Source organism: Octodon degus, unplaced genomic scaffold (assembly GCF_000260255.1).
Source record: "Octodon degus isolate 3935 unplaced genomic scaffold, OctDeg1.0 scaffold00067, whole genome shotgun sequence".
In the NCBI taxonomy this organism is placed as follows: Eukaryota; Metazoa; Chordata; class Mammalia; order Rodentia; family Octodontidae; genus Octodon; species Octodon degus.
Window position 1 is genome coordinate 9,242,519 of NW_004524643.1, and position 19,135 is coordinate 9,261,653.

General features: G+C 33.2%; 1 protein-coding gene across 22 annotated transcripts in view; it reads right to left on the minus strand.

The window, feature by feature from the left end:
• Positions 1–19,135, minus strand: part of Sox6 (SRY-box 6) — a 689,373-nt gene that overhangs the window by 243,871 nt on the left and 426,367 nt on the right. The gene's annotated exons all lie outside the window — the stretch shown is intronic.

The window sequence follows — 19,135 nt, forward strand, 5'->3', positions numbered from 1 at the left end:
AGACCTTGATATCTTCTTTTATTTAATTTCTCCCTTAACTGGTCCTGAACTTTTGTAACTTCAGTTACCTTGATTCTTGAACCTCAAATCCCCAAATCTAAGTGATTCTAAAGCAGCATATGAAAGGCAGATGCTGCCAAGTTGTGGTAATGATCAAGTGTCTCAAATTTATGTTGAAAAAGCCTACCTGGTATAAATTTAAGATATCAGAGAAAATTAAGAAATTTATTTATAAATGCAAATGATTCTCTTTGCTTTCTCTGATTTTATTTACTTCGAAGGGGAAAACAACGTCTATTTTACTCATTTCCTCTTTGGTATTTTCCTTGGCATGTCTATTGTTTGTCTTTCTCTGTGTGCATTATTGCCTCTGTCAGATGCATAGTTATACACATGAACTTATGTAAAGACAATGAAAAATGCACACATAAAATGTGTATTAAATACAATAAACATAGCCCTCAAAATAGGAAGCTGCGTTGTTGACAGTTTAATGAGGGAAAAATATACAGAACAACTTTCGGTCAACCATCAATGGAGATGAGGACGTTTGCAAGAAATCACAAAAGCCAATTCACTTCATGAAGAACTCAGTATACATGTAAAAAATAGATTTTAATATTATTTTAGGAACTTTGTATATAAGTTATGATCTATTTCAATAGAATTTTAATACATCAGTATCCGTGGGGAAAAAGTCTGTATTTGTTGTAACAATATTCAAATTGGTGAAAAAAAAATAGGAACAGCAATTTCAAAACTAAGTTATTCTAATAGAATTTGTATTCAAATATTTTCAAAAATCTCACTGAATGTGACACAATATTAGTTGTTGGTGTATTTAGAGAGATGACTTGCCATAGATACATATTCCCAAAAGGTTCAGCCTCTTATGAATTTAATAATATAGAACCCCACTGTCCAAAAAGCTTCTGTAATAATGGAATGGTTGGGGCTGGGGAGATGGCTCAGTGGAATAAGTGCTTCCCTGACAAGCGCAAGGGCCTGAGTTCAACCCCTGGTTCCAAAATAATAACAATAATAATAATAATAATAATAATAATAATAATAATGGAATGGTTCTATGCATTTATAGTTTAATATGGTAGCCAGTATCCATATATGGTCGCTAAGCACTTAAAATACATTTAGAGCAAGAGAAGTTTAATTTGGGCACTTTAAGTTGACATAAATATATCAAAGAGCCACCGAGGGCTAGTGGTTACAATATTGTACAGCACAGACTTAGAGCAGTATAGAAAACTCTTGGCCTTTTATCTATCCACAAATATCAGTTTCTAAATATATCAAGCAGATATCAAGGATTGGAAATCTCGCCATACAATCAGAGGTCACAAAATACTCAAACTATTTGTGCTGAACTATTTCTCTCCTTTCCTCTGCACTGACATATTGGGTATATACCCTCCAGTTCTGCGTCATATACCTTGACTCTAAGTTTTACTTCTGTCATCTAACTTTTACTCTCAATTTTACCTGACTTTCAGTTTTACTGTGTCATTTAACCTACAAGTCCTCTGGTACCTTCCATTCTTAATTCTCCTGTGTTATGTACTTAAGACTTCTCTGCATGATCCCTTAGGATGACTCAGCTGCTTAAATAACCATTACTCCCTGGCTCTTGTGCTGCCTGGGTTGAATGCCTAACTACTTTTTCCACAAAGAGATTCAGAACTCACATCTCCATTCATGACTTTAGCTAGAGCTAATGTGTTGTCCAACCTAGGGTTCTGAGTCTACTACTGGGAACTTTTAAGGTGGCATTTCTTCAAGATAATCAATATACATAAAATTCTCAATATATACCCCCAAATTAAAAACAGTTGTCATTCCATGAGTGCCAGGTATTTCACTGTTAAGATGAGCAAAGGTGAACAAAGCTGATTTTTATAACATCTTCAAGGATACCAGGGAATTACAGTATGACTAGAAAGATACCCAGAATTAAATGAATAACAGATTCCAGTGTGGGCATAATTTTAAAAAGGGATTTTTGTTAGAGAGTGATGACAATCTCCTTTAACTGTTTCTCATAGTTTTAATTCAATAATTAACCACAGTACAATTTATCCTTAAAATTCTTTTCATGGTTCATAAACTTTTGCAGGAAACACAGAGAAATATATGCCTGTATGCTACCAGAGTAAGGATGCCAAAAGTCTAGTCAGCATCCAGAGTTTCTAAAGGTATGTTCTATAATTACTCTCCTGACATACCCAGGCAACCAGTCAACTATCTAATAGCCAGAGATGATTCATTGCTGAATTGCAGACCAGTTAGTCCTAGAAAGCCAGAATAGTGCAAAATAATCCTTGATAGTAAATTAGAAAAGTCAAGCTATATCACAGGATAAGTAAAATCTTCAAACCTGGGAAATTTAAATTAATAGGAAAAGGGAAATTCAGAGTAGAAGAATCTGGAAAGAAAAATTAGATATTAATCAGAGTGTGAAAATTTCTTATAATTCTTAAAAGAAGTAAATTTCACAGTCAATAGTGTAGCATTCTTTTTTGAGGATGATAACCATTATTTGGTTGGTTTGGTTTCTCTTTTGACTGATAGTTTAACTCACAGAATAGTATGAGAGATTTAAAAAGTGCATGAGGAGAAATATTCCAATATTTGTTTGGATACTGGGAGTGAGCTGTAGTGTCATACAGATTTTTATTTTACCCCTAGCTTGACAACAATTATCTTGGCGTCTTGAGAAAATGATTTAATTTTTCCTGAGTTTCTGTTTTCTTTTCCTTTTCTTTTTTTTTAAATGAAAGCTAATTATGCTTACTGCCTGGCATTGACTTGATATGACAAATAACATACACAAAACCAATGTTTCATCCAGCATTTGCTCAATGAGTGTTAGTTCTTGCTTTTGTCAGAATCCTTCTCTGTTGCTTCTTGGTACATCTTTTTTTAAAAAGGGTTTTTCATTTTTGAGTGGTAAAAAGTATGAACTAACATAAACCCCACACAGCTTAACACAATGCTGGGAAAGTAATAAGCACTCCAAAAAAAATCTGTGGATTAACTGAAATTCTACAAATGTATTCCTTTCTGAAGACAGGGTGGATGGGATGAATTCTAAAGATCACTTCCTGAGCTGAGATTAAGGTACCAATAAGAGAGCTTTTTTCAGTGTCAACCACAATAAGAATCAGTTCATCATGAAGGGGACGGGGGTCATGCTTTTTCCCATCTTTTCACTTGTTTCCTTTATGAAATACAACACAGAGAATCTCCTCACAATGCACCTTAAGTAGATTTCCTTTTCAGAGAAACATTATGCCCATGTTATTCATTGGTTTCTTCATCATTAATTCTGATGGCATCTCAGGTGAGTTTCTGTAAATATTTAAAATATGGACCAGGTACAAAACACCACATGAAGTACTGGTGACCCCTCTATTCCTCCTAACACACAAACTGAATAGCATACAGAGAGATGTGGGACAAAGGGCAAGTATTCCAGGCAAATACTTTCTGATATTCATCCAAGAGAGCAATCCTAAACCATGATAGCCATGGCTGAGAAACACACAGTCAACAGTGAGAGTTAGAGAACAGCCACCATGCTTCGAGGCAAATGCCTATTGGCACTAAACTAAAGCTGGAAAAATAAAAGAGCTCCTTTCAGTAACCAGTTAAAAAGAAACCCAGGCCTCTCAATGGATGTGAAAGCCTGTGTTTAAGCAAAACCACAGCATGGTCGTGCCCATTTCATTTTCTTCAGCTTTTTTAATAAACTTCTATTTATGTTCCCTTGATGTTACCAACTTAAACTTCAGGGTCTCCATAGATTTTCCCACATTTCAGCATGGAAAAATTCTAGTTATATAGACTTATGTAAAGCAATCTTTGTATACTCTACTGTCTCTTGACTTACCACAACCTGAGCACAACAGCTGCATATTTGAACAGTAGAGGTGGTTTTACTAGCTGTGACAAAAATGTATTCCTGAGTCCAGATAAAACAAGTTTTTTTTATAAATAACCATATATGCTGGAAATTGCTACAAATGCATTTCAAAGTAGTAAAAACCTACCCATTTTGAATATGGTCAGAGGTATATTTCAATATACTTTCACAGAAAAGAATAAAATTTTCATTGAGTGAGGCTGTTTATGATTACAGTACTAGACATGTCTTGTAAAGATCTATAAATTTCTTTCACACTCCCTCTTTAATAAGCGACCACAAAGTTTTGAACAAACCTTACAATCAGACTGATCTTGATAGAGATGAACATTTTTCTCCAATATTAGTTACTTGTGAGAATACTTAATAAGTATGGTCAAAGACAGGAGCCATGTGCACAAGTATGGATTTGATTCCATCTATAGGGCTTTCCTAATTCTTGTGGCTTGGAGCCATTCCGATGTGCCGCCTTACTCTGGTGTGTATTTGAGATCCCTGCTTCTGATTCATTACATTCCTCTGATTGACAAACAGATTGGGAGATGAAAACAAACAGTTACCTGCCTGTAATTGATTTTCAACAGCTGCACTGTAGTAGCACTTTTAAAACAAGGCGAGCTTCCTGTTCAGTTCGGATGTGGAAGTTAGGGCAGTGGCTTGGGGTTTTGTTTGTTTTCTAACATTCAGGAGTCTTTACTGTTCATGAGTGACTTTGTGTCTATATGATCTACACATTTTATGCACTAAAATATTTACTTTTAAATTATTTTTACCACAGAAGTTAAATTTACACAAGCATACAATGGATTTTAATCTTCTAAATTGATGTGCTTTTAATTGCAGAACAGTCTCCAAAGGAAAAGGGTCATTTCTTTTATTTGATTTAATATGGAACATAATGCTATTTTATTGGCACATTAAAATATTAGGTCAAAAGTAATAACCTAATATTATCTTTTTAAGGCTTGTCTTATGTCAATTGAATTGCATGAAATATGTCACACTAATTGCAACACAAGCTACTATTTTCATATTACAAACAATTGCAACTCCCTCTCCACATCAGAATAAGAGACTGGGACTTACCATGTTAAAATTCCTGTGGAAATCAAATGTATTTTAAGTATCAGCTCTGATTATTTAATCAGGCAACTTGCATATTGCCCTGGCTAATTTTGAAGGCTGATAATATTTTACTCATAAAAATAATTGTGCACCTGTTGTGATGGAAGCCTACTTAAACAAATGTTAATAGGAAAGTAACTCTTTGCTTTAAGTCTAAGAACACAAGTCTCTAATTACTATTATATGAAAAAAAATTTAAGACATGGAATAGATGTTATTTTGCACCTGATCGCTTCCCAGACAGATATTTAAGAATATTATTGAAGCTTGAATAATGAACAGTTGAAAAGGAACAAACACTAGATATCTCCTGAACAAAATGGAGTTCTTCCTTCCCACTTAATACCTCTATTTTTCTGCCTTGTTCTACTTTCTGACCAAACCATTTTAATGATATTGAACCATTTCTGTGAAACATGTGTACTTTTCTTACTAGTTTATGATCAAAGAAGAAAATAAAGAATAGGCCTACAGAAGCTGTCCCTCTCTTGCACTTTTCTTATTATCAGACACTTTCAGTATCAGAGATCATTTTCAGTATCCAAATTCCTTGAGCTAGGCACTCACAGAAGGAAGGCAGACTTAGGCCTTTTCTCTGCAGTTCCTGGCATTTTGTGCAGACTTTCTATGAGCTCCCAACTTGTGTCTATTCAATCCATTTCCAGGTATAATCAACTCCTAAGTGCTGAAAACAGGTTCGAGGAAAACTAATTTCTCTGAAGTTAAACTAGCTAAATTTTGATTTCAGTGATACTCATCCCCATTGACTGCCATAAGAAGGCAGCCTAGCAATTGGTGAATCCTCCTTAAGGTTATATTTAAAAGATAATTTTATTTTAAATCACCTAAACTTAGGAACCCTCTCCTTTATAATGACTGGCACATATTAATTTTATTTTGGTTAGTGCAATAGAAGTTTACTTCCAGAGTTCAGAAACAGAGTGCATTTTTTAAATGACCTAAATTCTCTCTAGTTTTCTTTTTCAATAGTTTAATGCAGACATTTGAAATGAAGGGGAATCACAAATAAACGGAATAATTGCATCAAATTTCCTCAGTGCATTAAATATGCACTCAGTGGTAATTACCAATGGTAGCAACACATTTAAAAATGTAGAGAATAATGTACGATTTATGCTTATTTCAAGCTCCTTATTCATAAAAACATCATTTGGATGAAAATACACTTTATTAAGTGGTTAGGCTGACATTTTTTTTAAACTTCAGACAAATGACCTAAATGTTCAGTGAGGGAAATTTAGTACTATGGGCCAGTATTTTATGTGTCACAGCTACCCTCTGACAATTTGGTCAAGAGCTGCTTCTGGACTAAGGGGATCCAGGGCACACCCTCACACATACATTTTAAACAGAGTGTTCCTTAGGCTATAAACAACATAACATTAATACTGTCCAATGTAGTTTTCTTACAAGAATCAACTGTATATAAATAATGTCACAAATGTATAATGCAAAGCTATACACATTTATTCAAAAGGGGCTAAAGTTGGGCTGAGGATGTGGTTCAATGGTTCAGCTCCCACCTTCCATGCATGAGACCCTGGGTTCAAACTCCAGCATCACCCTCTTTTTTTACCCATAAAAAAGGCTAAAGTGAGTGACAGCTAATTAATACTGGTTCATTTTAAAAGCACTGTTCTATTTTGTATTTCTTAATATCTTCTGTATAAATTTTGAATAAATGTATATATAGTAAATTTCACCTATCACCATTATATTAAAAAAATTATATCAATGGCTAGGGAGATAGCTTAAGTGGTCTCAGTGCCTGCCTGGCAAGTTCAAAGACCTGAGTTTGATTCCTGGAACCACAGGCATACCTTGCTGGCCCCAAACCAGACATGGTGGCACATGTCTGTAATCCTCGCACTGGGGAGGCTGAAGCAGGAGGATAATTATGAGTCCTGCATAGCAAGACCCTGTATTAAAATTGATACATAAAATATTTTAATTAAAAATTGTATTTAAAATAAAATATTAAAAACAAATAAATAATTTTTTAAAAAAATTAGACCAAGTATGTACTCAGGAGTGTTACATGCAAATATTCCTTGGTAACAAAAAGTTTAAAATTTTTGCAACCATCATAATGAAATATCATAAGCAAAATTATGTGGGAAATCTCTTAAAGTTTTGGATAAAATAATTTGACCTATTCTTAAACAGGGTGATTTAATAATACTGCAGAGGCTTCGGAGGGATACAACGGCTAACCTATCTGGTATAACAAGATGATAATGAACCTGACCAGGCTAGTGCCCATAAGGTCAAACACCTTAAAAAGTTTCAATTGTCAATAAAATGAAAATCATTCTTGGTTCAACCTACATCAGCAACATGAGCTGTTAACTTCATATGTGTGATAGTACTAGTTTCTTAGACTATTAGATTTTTTTCTCAATCTTATATGTGTCTGTCTAAGCATTTCCTATGAAATAATCTGCAGTACAAGTGATGTTAATGGTTCCAGTTCCATATTAGTGGTGGCACACAACCAAATACTTTTGTTTCTATTCCTATTCTGTACACTACTAGCAATTTTCTGTGAATATATAATTTATAGCACAAATTAATGAGCACATATATTCTCCTCAAGTTTACTCTGTCACTCTTACTAGTACCAGAGATTCTAATCCTCATTAAGCCAACCAATCATTCAGATAGTCAGAGAAGCTAGTCCAAAAGTCTCTAATTCAATAATTCTATTTCTCCCACCATAGGGCACAGTAAGTTAGATTTAAGTTTATGTCTTAGGAGACATTTTCACTTAACACTCAGCTTTTCTCATTTTTTTAAGGTGATAGAAAACGCTACTAAAAATTCCATTCCATTTGCCACCCCAAATTGTGAAATTATCATTCCAAACTTACAAGTTTCTTTCAACTGACTCAAACACACTTCACTCTCAGAACCTATTTTTCTGTAATCCTGTCATCTCTCCTTCCACAATGAGTCATGCTACAATCTGCAGGTATATATTAAATTTTGAATAGCTGTATAAATGTTAATGGCTATTTTCAATTCTGGGATTATACACTAGTACTGCAGTAAAACCTATCTGTGTTCAAAGAACACAACTTGCTTTGATAGAGCAAGGTTTCCTCAGCAGGCTAAATCTAATGCACATCATTAAAGCTCCAGTATGTTTTCACTAATTCCACACAGGAGGATCACAGACGTCCTGCTAGCTACCATTTCCTGGTAAGCAATCTGAATGACTTCCAGGAAATTGCTAATGACCTTCATTTTACTTAAAATCTAGTCTGCAATTAGTAATAGTTTTTCTTCTCCATGTTGTTTATAATGTTTATTTTCAGCATAGCAATCAAGTAGAAAACAGCAAAGTCTTGTTTTCATATTATATCAAAATACATTCTGTTTTATTTTGTTATATGGACTGATACATATTCAGTGCAATCATAATTGGATAAGAGTATTTTGGATCTTATTATTTCTAGGTAATTTATCTCCTGTCCCACCTTAGGATACAACTATTGCTAAAATTATTATTTTAAAAATGGAATCAGTAGGAATATTTTATGCTTTATAACTATTTTTACACACAATAACATTTTATAATTGAAATGTTTGATAGCTGAAGTGATTTTAAAGTTTTATGTTTTTAATTATAATAATTAACTACATAAAAGAAGTTTTAGATTCTTATTCAATTAATTTAAAATATGATTATGTGGTCAATGTAATAACAACAAAGAACAATTTTAGCCAATGTTATATTTATAACCAGAGCGTGTTATTAAACCAGTATTTTTGGTTATGTAAACACCAATTTCACTAATTAGATTCACCTGATCTTTTCCCTAACATATCGATTTCTTTTAATCCCAACAGTTAACAATGATTCTAATGTATCCTAATACTTTAGACCTTAATCATATAGTAGGAATTTTTGCGGTAGCTTTTGTTTGAATTTTAATTAGGAAGACCTTGGGTCTCCAACCCCAAGTGGGGGTAAGTTTTAATTGCTTGTATGTATATCACACAGACTTCAAAAGAAGTAAAAGATGTTTATAGCAGAGTACAAAGGAGTATTCTGAAATGTCTACATTCACGCAAAGTGGCATAATGAAGAAACTATGGGGGATGGTGTGTGTGTGTATATATATACGTATATGTGTATATATATGTGTGTGTATATATATATATATATATATTTAGAGAGTGAGTATTTGTAGTTAGCACAAGGAGTCCATGGGTTCTACAATAAGTATTCACTATCAATTACAAGACGATCAAAAGACTAATGTGAAATCAACCAAACATGTTATTTTGGGAGACCATTATCTATCTTAGTAACTTAATATGCCATTTAGATCAGCAGCTTCACTGGACACGCAAAACCAGAAAAAGAAGAAGTTGGATCATGAAGTATAGAAAGTGCCTTCAGCTTTAGAGTTTAGAGAGTCTAGAGCTTCAGATATTCCTTGAAGTTATGTACACAGATATGTACAGAACTAGTGGCAAATATTATACTGGATTATTTCATACAAAAGGGAAAATGAGAATAATAACATTTGTATTTCACTGTTTCTCACGCTGGTTGTAGAATAAAGTAGTATTTGTTTCAAAAGCAATATAAAATTTTCAAAACATCTGAAACTAACCATTCATAGGTTACTGTTTGAACCCTTTATTTTAGACAGCAAAACTCACCAGGTATGTGAACTTTTTTATTGATGTTGAAAAGTGACAGATGATATTTCTCTAAGCATTTCCAATTTTTTTAAGTTTCCCCAGGTGAATAAATTGCTATAAATTTATAAGTAGAAATTCAAGAAAAACCCACTTATATTTGAATATGCAAAAGATATAGTCATAGTGCTTGTAAAACAACTCTAATCCTTCAGTGATTGTTTAAAAACAAAAAAAAAAGTCTCTTTGAATTACTACTCCTTGAAAAATAAATTTTAAAAAATTCTATAAAGGCAATTTATCAAATAAGTGATTAAAGTATTTAGATATTGTTTAATATTCTACTATAAGAAGAAACAGACAGATTAAAATGCCTCCAAGCAGGCGCAGGGGCCAGGGCTTTCATCCCCAGGCCTGCTGTGCCAGCCCCACCCCCGGAGCGCGCTGAGACAGCAATTGAGAGTGGATGTGGTGACACACGCCTGTAATCCCAGCTCTTGGCAGGCTGTAAACAGGCAGATCACTACGAGTCCAATCAGTAGTGAGACCCTGAACACCCTATAGACCCTTTCCAAAAATACAAAAAAGGAAAAAAAAAAAAAAAAGAAGAAGAAACAGAGAATTGCCATTTACGATAGTACCTTGTAATGTAGAACACTGATTGTATGGGAAGGCTATTAGATGCATTCTGAACCTTTAGTGATAACAGCACTGCTGAAATTCAAGAACAACCTACACTACTTGATATTCAAAGATCTATTATGCACTGGAGAAAAAAAAAACACTTTTGTATTTTTGTGCTGTCCTCCAAAGATTTATGTTGGCAATGCAAACTAAAACTGAAACCGGGCCCTCCATGGCACTTAACAGCAATGTTAAAATAAATTTACATTTTAAATTCAGTATTTATATCAAATGCAATAGTGTATGTTTGTATTACTGATGTAATCCAGTTCCTACTTTATTTCTAGTTACATCTTTAACAGTCAACTATAACAATAGAATTTAGGTTCTGGAAGCAAATTCCTCAGACATATTAGTTGATAACTACAATAAGTAATTATGTTTGAGTAATGGCTTTGAAAATGCTTGGAATCATTTCTAAAAGATTCCACTTAAAATATTTATTGACTCACTTTTCTGATTACAGTTCCTACCTCAGTACCTAAATGCAGATATTGAAATATTTACCCATAAATCACCAAAAAAAAAGAAAATACTATTTTCCTTATTTGGTTCCTCTCATATAATTATTTTTTCTGTTTCTTCTCATCTATGTGTTTGACAAACATGAGCACAAACAGTTTGTGTTAACTCCAACAGCCAACATTACTGTTTCCCTGGCATCCATCCCAGGGAGGCGCCTTCACACCCAGAGGAGATGCCAGCCACAGCAAAGACAGACACGAGTGCCAAACAGTGAAGCTAAAAATCCTTCATCTACACCACAAAAGGCTAGAGCCATCCACCATGGCAGAGAACAAATCATTGGACTCTGACATCATTAAATATGTCACCATTGCTTTTGAGAAGTCTCATAAGTATAACTCTCCTGGGATCTTCACTTCTTTGGTGCAACTCACACAAACCCAGACATGGATGAGTGAACGAGTCATCTCTGGGCTTCTGTCTGATCTTGTGTCTACCTGCCATATTTCTCCACCACTCTCTCATTCTAGGAGAGATCTAGGTAAATCGTATAGAGAGAAACTATGTTGCATATATTCACTCCTGCCTTGTCATACTGCTACGCTTCTATAGGAAAAGGTAAATGTGAAATCATTTTAGTTTGTGTCCTTCAGAAGAAAGAAAGAGCCCAGGGCCTGTCTTCCTCCTGCTTCCACTGAAGAATCTGAGAACTACAGTATTCTGTACTGCATCAAGTAGAAGCTTTAGAAACGAAGATCAAACCATACTTCTACTACTTTCTGAGTAACCCTGAACAACTTAATTCCCTCTGTTCATTTTATTCATTTGTAAAATCAACATAATAATATTTTCTTAACTGTGTTACTACAAAAATTAAATGAAATACTGTAGACATTTTAGATCGTATTTACTTTGTCAGCAATAACTAATCTTACAAAATTAATTGCTATATTACTTATCGACAGAAATAGTCAATATTTTAAAATGAATGTTGTGATTAACAAAATATAATAAACTGGGGCTGGGGAGATAGCTTGGCAGCATAAGCACCTACCTCACAAGTGCCAGATCCCAAGTTCAATTGCTAGTACAGCATGCCGTGCCAGTCCCAGAACTTGGGGCATAGTTGTTCATGCCTATCATCCTAGCACTAGGGAGATTGAGACAGAAGGATCACTACGAGTCCAAACTGTGTAGCAAGACCCTATATCAAATATAATATATATAGTATTAAATATTATGTATATTAAACTTAACGATCAATTTGGGATGAATCATATGGGAGGCAATGAGGATAACACACCACCAGGGTAGAATACCCTCTTCAACATTTAGCTTTAAAATTTCCAAAGCCAGGCTTTCATTGATTTTATTTTATGTGTGTGTGTGTGTGTGTGTGTGTGTGTGTGTGTGTGTGTTGAAACCAGTCTTTGGGGGCCAGGAAAATGGCTCAGTAGAATAAGCACTTCCCTGGCAAGTGCAAGGGCCTGAGTTCAATCCCTGGTCCTGAAAAAAAACAAAAAAACAAAAGAAACCAATCTTTGTGCTGAACTGCATCCCTGGCATGTTTTTATTTTTTGTTTTAGATAGGATTTGGCTACATTACTCAACTGCTCATGTTGAGTCAAACTTAAGATCCCCCTGCCTCATCCTTTGAAAATACAGAGAATACATGTGTGAACCACCATGCCCTTCCATCCATCTACTCATGTACCCTGAAAAGATTTACTGAACACTACTACATTTGAGCCATCATTAATATAGTTCAATCTCATCAGTTTCATACAGGAATAAGTGCTTCTTAAGCACTTTTATTACAAAACAATTTCTTCTTTTATCTCTTTTTCTTTTCCTTTTCTTTATTTTTAAAGAAAGGGTCTTGCTCTGCAGTTCAAGCTGGCCTTGAGCTCACTTCATAGTCTAGGCTGGCCTCCAGCTCACCATGATCCTCCTGCCTCAGCCTCTCGGGTGCTGGTATTACAGATATGCACCACCACTCCCAGATACAAACAATTTCAACTAGGTATGGTGATGCACACCTATCACCAAGGAGGCTGAAGCATGATGACTACTTCTGGTTTGAGGCCAGACTGGGTTATATAGTGAGTTCCAAGCTAGTTTGGACCACAGAGAAGGAGCCTATTAAAAGAAAAAAAAAAGGTCCTTTTTACTTTAATTCCCTAAAACAATGCAAAACAAATATATACTCTTCTAACAAAACTCAAACTAACTAATGTGACTTAATTACTAAGATTTTAATTACTGTTCATTTGAAATAGACACTCTTCACCTTTTCCATAGTTTTGACAAATTCTAAGTAGGCAAGTGTTACAGCTTGTGTCTAGATGTCCCCTCAAAACTGTGTGTGGTCATAAGTAGGGCTTTCCAGAGATGGCTGTCTCTAGAGTGTGTGATGCTGGGCTAAGGGTGTGTGATTACTAGATTAGTCCACTGGTTGGTTAGCATAGCTCTGAGGGCAGATACTGCAAAAAGCCCGCTGTGGTGTGAGTACTACCCTTTACGTATGATGTGTAGCATGGATAGAATATAAGAGAGAGAAAGAGGAATGCTGTCACTCACTAGCTGATGCCTTGCTGTTTCCCTGCTTTGCTGCCTTCTGCCTGCCATGAGCAGTTTCTCTTCTGCGATGCCCCTCTGTCACACTAAGACACCTTGGAGCCAGCTAATTATGAAGTGACACCTCTATAAATTGTAAGCTACAATTAATTTTTCTTCTTTTGAGTGCCAGGTATTTTATTTTAGTAATCGGAAAAGTAACTCAGATAACAAGAAATCTATTGAAAATCTGATTTGAACACAATAATTTAGACCAAAGCAAATGTCTAAATATTCTGTGCTATCTTTAATAACAAAGGTATTTTCTTTTGTATCCATCTTAGCCTGGTTCAGAACCTAATTTGAAAGTGCTGTTATTAAATTTATGACTCTAGCAGTCTACAGATCAACTAATGTTGCCAAGAGAAAGGAGGGTACCTATGGAAAAAAGAAAGGGGTTGATATAGGTGGAATTTTTCTCTTAAAAATATTAAAAATAGTAGTTACCAGGAGCACACAGGAGGATAGGTCAGAAGATATAAAGTTACAGATATATAGGATAAATATGTCTAGCAAGTTGGCATGAAGACTACAGTCAATAAAATTATAGCAACAGGAAATTTGCTAAGAGAGGTTTCAGGTGCTCTTAACACCCACAAGAGAACACAATATACATGGCTATGTTAATTTATTTCATGTAGTAATCATTTCACTGTATACACATATATATATGCATCTTGCTGTACACCTTAAATACAGACAGTAAAATATTAAGAGAAAACACAGACTCATAGAAAAAATTTGATTGAGTGTTTTTCAAACTAATCCAATTCCTGGGGATGTTAGAAACCTTTAGATAGTAAGAATTTTATGTGAAATCACAATTTAAGTGAAATATAAAAAGGAAATCATTACTTTATTATTTCTTCATTATGTAAAGATAAGGTTTTATTAGTGTTTGTGATTTTTTGGGGGGGTATTTTAGGGAAGGGTCTATAGGGTGTTCAGGGTCTCATTACTAGATGGGACTCATAGTGATTCTCCTGTTCACAGCCTCCCAGTGCTGGGATTACAGGCACGTGCCACCATCCTTAAGTCTCAATTGCTGTCTCAGCATGCCCCGGGGTCGAGGCCAGCACGGCAGGCCCGGGGATCAAACCCCAGACCCCAGCACCTGCTTGTAGGTGTTTTAATCTGCTGAGGTATTTGGCCGTCCTTTATTTTATTTTATCTTTATGCAGAACCAGGGATTGAACTCAGGCCCTTGCACTTGCCAGGCAAGCACTTATTCTACTGAGCTATCTCCCCTGCGCCTTGGCTGGCCTCTAATAACTTAGTTGTCTTTAATAGAAATATCTTCACTCTGATTTGATTCTTTTTTTTAACTGGGGGTTGAACTCAGGACCTTGTGCTTGCCAGGCAAGCACTTATTCTACTGAGCTATCTCCCCGACCCTTGGGATCTATTTTTAAAACCTGTTGTGATGCATATTATAGCCCACACTCCTCTCACTTCGTTCCAGTGGTTATGAAAGATTGTGTTTTCTCCCTCTCCCAACTTCATCACACCTATTAAAAGACAGAATAAACTTAAAAATAGTGTGCAAGCCTAGGTCACCTAAAAAATTATGTAAATGTTGACTTTTTTTTAAAATAATGGAAACACAAGCTCTCAAATAGTGCTATTTCTAGAAACACTCAAGAACAAAATGTTGCAACTTTATTATTAAATTGAAATACTTTTAAAGGAAGTATTCAATCAAGGAAGTTAGATGATACTTAAGAAACAAAAAAAAATAAGAATTATAAGGAAAACAAGGCAAGTTAGTAAAAGTAAATGCAATATTAATTAATTGGCATACTGAAAAGTAGCAGAATTGACACATAAATCCAAAAACTGGATTGATGGGGAATTCACAGTTAATAAATAGAAAAACCACTGGCAAGTAAAGGGCAAAAGGGAAAAAAATACAAATATTCAAAATTTAAAATCACATTATTTAAAATGAGGGCCACTATATATTAAACTAATATTAACATTTTAAAATGTCATAAGGTATATAATTTCTACAAAAAATATTTTATGGAAAAATTATCTAAAGAGAAATTGAAAATGTTTAAAAATCCCAAAGAAAAAGCTCTAATCCTAAATATGGCATAAGTATATTCTTCGTAATTTTAAGAAATAAATAATTCACACATTATCTATTTAATTTCACATTATTCAGAAAATGAGGAAGTTTTCTAATTCCACAGTAAAATTTGGAACTAAAAATCGAGAAAGTGAAAATAAAGAGAAACAGTTAATTTTATTTATAATTATAGATTTTATAGAGTAACAAGTGTTAATATAAGCAAAAAAGTAGATAGTACATTAAAACAAGACTATTCCATGATGAATCAGGTTTATTTCAATAATAAATTTTTTAAAATGGAAACAAATAACCTATACCATAAAAGGCAGTTTTTATACACTAAAATATTTTAAATGATAAAATCTTAGTCAACAAAATACCCTGAAATAGTATAAAAATACCATAAATTTAAAAATTAACTAAAATACTTGCTTTTTTCTATTGCTTAAGACTATTCTCTATATTATATGCATTGCATTATGAGTAGAAGAATGCACACTTATCTGCAATATAACTAGACCTACTCTACTCAATAATTTTAAAAATTATAAATAAAATAGAAAAATACATAAGCAAAATGCACTAACATCTCTAAAAACATTAGCAAAAAGTAAATAAAATGAAAAATATCACATTCTCAAGAGTAAGCAAAAACATTAAAGTACAAATAAAGCACCAAAAGAAATGTATAGAGTCTATATTTTAAAGTTAAATATTGTTGAGTAACATACAAGATTTAAATAATTTTAAGTGGAAATGCTCAATTTTATAAAGATGCCAATGTACCCTATCGTTCCATAGAAAAATAATTTTTAAAACATCACTTTGGGATTTTAATTTACAATTGATAAAATAAAATAAGATAACTTCTACAAAAAGGATAAAAACACCTTATATTTAAAATTATGAAAAGTGTTATGAAGCGATAGTGATTGATGTCATTTAGTCTTAATAAAAATTTGGACAGAAAGATCAGTGGAATAGACTCAAACTGAGAAATAGTCCTAAATATGTAATTAGAATATAATAAAAGCTGCTACTATATAGGAGAAGGAATAAAATAGATTTAATAATATAGAAAAATCTGGTTAACCATTGAGAAAAATTTAACACATCCCTAATTGATATTGTACATCAAAATATATTAATGAGGAATAAAAGAAGTTTAAATATTTTAAAGTATAGCCATACAAATAAAAGAAAATACAGTAGAATGTGATCTAATTTCAGGATAGGAAAGGTCTTTCTAAACAATCTGAAAGAAAAGCTTTTACAAAGTGATAGAAGGACTGACAACAAAGCCATAAAATAAAGTCAATGACAAAATTCAACACCATTAATATATACAACAAATTTTCACAAACCAGGTAAAACTCGTCAAGTCATTTAAAGGAAAAATTGGCAACCAACATACACAGTTCACAAAGGAAGAGACATTTCACAGCAAGTTTGTGTATAATCCTCATTCTCACAAATCAAAAAAATTCAAATTAAGTGAGCAATTATAAGTGGTTTCTCCCCTGCAAGAAATCTGTAAAGGAACATTCTCTACTGAGGGCTAAGCATTTGCAGATACTGCCAGACACAACATAAAATGCTATGTTTTTCCTGTAGGTAAGGGACACTAAAAATCAAAAGTCTTAAAAGAATACTGTTTAGCCAAGAACTTTACTTTTAAGAATATATCTAAAGAAAATAACCACTAATTAACTAAAAAGTCTTAATAAGATATTCTCTGTATTCAAGATACTTTTCATTCTGACAACTTGTTTTGTTCATTAAGAACAAACTAAATGTTAAATAAAAGGTTCAACTAAATTATGCCATTTTCTGTGAAAAAAAATGCTACATTACATAATCACAAGGTAATTCATAATATAGCATTAAGTGACAAAGCAGATTACAAAAGAATAGTAAAAAGATGAAACTAAGTTTATGGGAGAGATTAATATGTATACATAAGTTAAAATAAAAAGGACATATGATATGGGACAGCTAGAATTAAATTACAATTCTTTTCCATTTTTATCTGTTTCCTATAAATGTATATGTAGGAATTTTGTAACCAGAGAAAAATAAATCCTATTAAAATACTCAGTGCTTGGTATATAATATAATACTGATTATCCACATACTACTCCTCTGAGATACTAACAAAGAGATATAATTTATATTTGCTTTAAAATTTTAGAATAACGGATAACAAGTTCATGTAGATAATAACTGACTTGATCTGACCTAGAATAAAAATGTATATTGAGTTTCAGCAGTAGTTAAATCAAACTATTTGAATACCACTTTAAATTCTTTTTTAGTTTAAGTGAATATATTATTGGTATAATTTAGGTATAATGTGTAAGAGGACAAAATATTAAAATGAAAAAGAGGCAAAAAATACAATAAATCAAAATAGGAAATTCAGTGAGAATATTATTTTTATGTTCATAAAACTCAAAGACTAGTACATAAATAAATGCTCACATATCACATAAAAAATCCAGGGACAAAAGACAAAGAATTTGAAAAACCTAATTTTGCATATGTTTCACTTTTGAAGTTTATACATTTTGAGTATCTAAGACTTGTAATTTTTTATTTTAAATTTAGAATTAGAATTCTAAAGAAAAATGAAGTGTAAAAGTAAAAGATACCCTGGTGTTTAAAACTCTATGTTGAGTTTTGATATAATAAAATGTTAGCTTCCACATTACTAAGAGAAGACAAGACTCCATCACTCATGCTGGCAAAAGCTTTCCTTTGCATAAACCATTTCTGTTCTCACTGTTATAAAACCAGTGACTTTGGAAAGAGAAGAAAACACAGAATGCCGTACAGAGTAGCACACGCCACGTTACTGCAGCTGGATAGAGAATATGTCACTGATGACTTTCTTTCAGCCCATCAGTTATAAGTTGAGTTTCTCTTTTCTCCAAAATAGCACATGGCCTTTATGAGTAAAAAACAGAAGCAGTGCAATTCAAAATAATATCCAATTTCCACTTGATTTTGATACTGTATTAGTTAATGGAAAGAGTTACTAATGATTCACTGGGGAAAAGATTTCTTGCCTTTGTCTTTATTTGACTTGAACATAAAATGCTTCAACGTTAGGCAATTTTCAGTAGTAAAACTAAAATAACTGTTTCATCAGATACTGACAAATTATCATCTTAACTGGGATTTTACCCAGAACCAACAGGAAGATCCTTCTAAAGTTGTTAGAGAAGTTTAAAAAACTAATAGAATTAAGTTTTTAAATTATTAGTGCAGGTAAAAGCTATGACTATTTGTTTAGGAAGGATGATTGACTGAATGACTGAGTTTTAATCATGAAACAAAAACCTAGGGATACAGCACTTGACCTCCATAAACAAATCAGTCAGGGTTTTCCAGGCAAGTATGATGCTCCAGCTAAAAGTAATTTAATACTTCATAGACTGGGATTGATGATCAAACATAGTATTTCAAAAATTAATATACTCATTTTCATCTGAGTCAAAGATCATGAAATGCTAAATTCTATGAAATCTTTGTGATTAATCAATATTCCTCTGGGCATA